This window comes from Gymnoscopelus microlampas (assembly GCF_963454915.1).
Source record: "Gymnoscopelus microlampas genome assembly, chromosome: 9".
In the NCBI taxonomy this organism is placed as follows: domain Eukaryota; kingdom Metazoa; phylum Chordata; class Actinopteri; order Myctophiformes; family Myctophidae; genus Gymnoscopelus; species Gymnoscopelus microlampas.
The window spans coordinates 11,608,746-11,612,939 of record NC_139946.1 but is presented as its reverse complement, the minus strand read 5'-3'; positions in this window follow the sequence as shown (position 1 = coordinate 11,612,939).

The window sequence follows — 4,194 nt, the reverse complement described above, 5'->3', positions numbered from 1 at the left end:
ACCAGAAACCGAACAAAACGAAACAGAGCCGAATTGAAGAGAGGAGGACACCAGAAAACGTCTCCACTGGTATACAAACAGCGGCTCATTCAGTTCACACAGTCAGTCACTCTCACAAGCGCTTATGTAACGGCCCCTGAAACAGGTGATGTCTGCGTGGGCAGGAACCCTGGCCTGAGCTGTGGCCTGGCTCCTAGTGTTGACATTGGCCATGCTCTCTCGTAGGGCCTGTCTGTATAGGACTTGGTTCGTTTCTGTGTGTTCAGGCCTCACACCTTCTCCAGGCCCCCGTCCACCCATTTCTCCTCTCCTCCTCGCTTCGGTCTGTCCATGTCTAGAACATACATGGGCAACTGGCGGCCCGGCCCCCACCTTCACTTAATGTGGCCCGCAGGTTAATATTCGGAATACTGATATATTATTGATTAGTTATATATAACTCCAAACATGCAATCATGACCCATTTTAATTGCTTCAGTCTATATTAGTAGCTTGATGACTAGTATTAAAATTATATTGTCTTTTTTATGTCCAAGGTATTTGTATTTAAGTTCATAAAGTTAACATAAGTATAACTAAATGCATTTGAAATAAGTAAAGAGGATTCCAATTCAAAAATAGCAAAAACAAATCAAGATTCCAATTCAAAAATAGCAAAAATAGCCGATCTCCAAGCTCTAAACGCGTCGCAGTGTGACGCGTTTTGAGCTTGTGGATCTGCTATTTTTGCTACTTTAGTGTGACAGAATGGCGAAAAAAGTTAAAATACGGCGAGACAGTATATGCAATGTGGCCCAATAGAGTGAGTGTGGAAATATAGTGGCCCTCTCCATCATCAAAGTTGCCCACCCACGGGTCCCTGTCTAGGCCTAATACTCCAGAGTCCAGGCTGTGGAGCCCCCTGTCATCATACTTTTGTTTATTCCCAAACATGAATCCATAATTATCAGCCTGGAGCACACAACATCATTTTTTAGTCTGAACTGAATAGTTAAGTGAAGAGCAAAGGGTAGAACAACTTTCTCAACATTGCCACATGGGCTGTCTGACAGCATCCAATTCCTATTGACTCATGTCATCCATCCAAATATGTTTAGTCTGTCCAGCCAATTAGTCAGTCAATTCAATTCAATTCAATTCAAAGGAGGAAAACAAACGTTTACAATTCCAAAGCAAGTGTCAAAACATAACAGTCAGACAGACCCATAAGGGTTCATTTGGATCCAATTTTACACAGAAGATTTGACTGTATCTCATCTCTGTGGCACAGAATTTCCACAGGACCGCAGGAACATAATTTCGTTAGCTGTCGGGTGGAAACTGTTAAAAATGTCCAAAACTGTTCCTTTTTTAAATTATAATTTTAACAACATTTTATAGTAGTGTAAATAGCCGATCTACAAGCACACTCTCTCAAGTGTGTCTTTCTGTTAAACTAGAGGTTCGGGCCGCTATGCAGCCCGCACACCTACGTTGCACCGCCGATCGGACTAATATGTCTGATGTCTGTGGGTCTGGACAACCGGGTCTCTTGTCCCTTTTATGCCCATACAATATATGGAGATCACTGATGGCATCAGTATATGCTCATATATGGGCATGCCCCCTTTTTTGCCCATATATGGAGCTGACTGATTTGTTTGCACCTGATGCCATGACGACACATTGAGGTTAGACAACACACTCCATATTTGGACGTAGCTGCATTGGGTACTACATGGTTATCGCTGAGTCATGGTGACATGAGCGTGACGACGTGGTACGCCCGCCCGCTGGCCGGCCGGTCCTCCCTGAAGCCAATTTGAATATACTGTAAGAAGATAAGATGCAGCAATGTGAATATCATCAATCTTTCAAACATCACTTCATGCTTTCAAGTTAGTCCAGTTTGGCCCAAACAACATTGAATAATGTTGAAACTCAGCTGCACTGAAGTCTTTCTTTCTCTATTCAGATAAATTGCTTTAATATTATGACTACACATAATATTGCCTACAATCCATGATACCACGCTGCCTTCTCCCCTCGGCGCATCTCAACATAAACGCTTATCAGATTGCAACGATCTGCTGCTTTAGTTTTGGGTTTCACAATACCATGCAATAACAAAGATAAAATGAAAAGAATACAAGCACTTTCTCTTGCACCATCTGCCCAGATAATGCTTTAAGTCATGTCAGAACGAAGGTCATGTCTTTGGAGTCAGTTAGCATCCTTCAAAGGAATGGAATAGTTTCAACTGGATCTCCTTCACTGATCAGTCTTCACAAGTCTCTGCCGCATTCATTAAGTTGCATAATATTCTTTGTAATTTTACGGTGTTGAGTGATGTGAATATTTGCGGTGATGTGAATATTTGAATATTTATAATTATATTATACTTTGCAACAATACCATTGTGGTGTAACAATGTAATATCTAAAAAAGGAAAAGAAAAGAAAAAGAAAGAGTTATGGTTTCAGCATTATTCAGCAGATTAGTGTGGAGGGCGTTTCTGCCAATGAGAAGATCCAAGTCTTGGTTGGCATGGGCCTTGGTCTTGACTGAGACGATTTTTTAAAAATGTATTGATAGGACAGTAGCTTGACAGGATATGGGGAGAGACATGCAGTAAAGGCCGTCGGGATCGGGACTCGAACCCGCGACACGCTGTCAGGTTGCATTGAGCCTAGGTGCCCGGACCACTGCGACAGCCGACCGGGTTGACTGAGCCGATCTTGACTACAAGACATTGCCAAGGTTTGGCACTAAAGCGACAGGTAAATGGTGCATTTATATAGCGCTTTTATCCAAAGCGCTTTACATAGATTGTGCATTTCATTCACACACACATTCATACACCGATGGCGGAGAAAACCGTTGCAAGGCACCAACCTGCTCATCGGGAGCAATTAGGGGTTCAGCGTCTTGCTCAAGGACACTTCGATACTAACTCTGGGGGAGCCCCCCAGCCCAGAATCGAACTAAGAACCTTGCGGTTTCCATTTCACTCTACCCGGCCACTCTACCCCTGAACCACTGCCGCCCCCGTCAGGACCAGGCCATGGTTATTATTAGTAGTTAATCATTACAACAACCTGACTCCAGCGCTCACAATTCAAGTACCACTTCTTGTTCATATCCACACATCTCCACCTGTAGCAGCTTCTGCTTGACTACACACTAACTAAGCCGATCTCATCTCTTGGACACAGCTCATGGAAAAACAAAGTGCTATCTGGTTCACAACTGGACATCAGACCGTCTACAGGCCTCTATTATGATGGTGACGACCACGATGATGATGATGACTGTGATGATGATGATGATGATGAGAGGTATGTACATCCGTTCCCCCAGGAGAACCATCGGAGCACGTCCGTGCTCTCTGCTCCCCCCCGCTGGTCTGGCCCCCAGACCGAAGCGAACGAAGCCCCTGTCTGGAATGCAATCTGCCGGCCATCTGCAGGCCTCCATAGCTCTCTCTGTTTGATATTCAAACAAACACCTGTCAAAAGTCCATGTCTCATCTCACATGGCTCTTGGAAATTGGCAAAAGAAAATCTCTACTTCTTTTTCTCACAAAAAGGAGGAGGGGAAGTGGGACAAACTTTGAGTTTTTATTCCAACCATCTGTGTGTGTTAAATATAGATTGTTATGGAGGGCTCAAAGGACTAGTTCTACTTTCCACCAAAATGTCAAAGAATAATAGGCTATTCAAGGTGTTACGTTCGCCGAGGTGTTTGTACAATAAAACGATTTCAGATTCAATTTGGCTTCTTTTTCTAAAACGTCAGCTGGCAAAGCCGATTGAGCTGTTGGATTAGCAGTCACCACGTCGTCGTGAAGCAAACCGCTTTGGAGGATGTTCTGGGATGATGAAGGACTGTAGTAGTCATGGAAAAACCCTCCTCTTCTTCATCCCCCACCTCCTTTTGTATTGTTTTCAACATTACACTCTACTCTCTCTCTCTCTTTCTCTCTCTCTCTCTCTCTCTGAGATGAAGGACCTTACTGTAGGATGGCGGGCGCGGGGCTCTGGTTGGCAGCCTTCCAGGCTCCACATCTGCCCGACTGCTGTTGCTGTATCTGTCTTTCTCTTTCTCCCCCTGAAACAGCCCCCTACAGTATTGGTTCAGTTGTCGACCTGTTTGAGGGGTCTCTCTCTCTCTCTCTCTCTCTCTCTCTCTCTCTCTCTGTTCCAGATGCGTTTG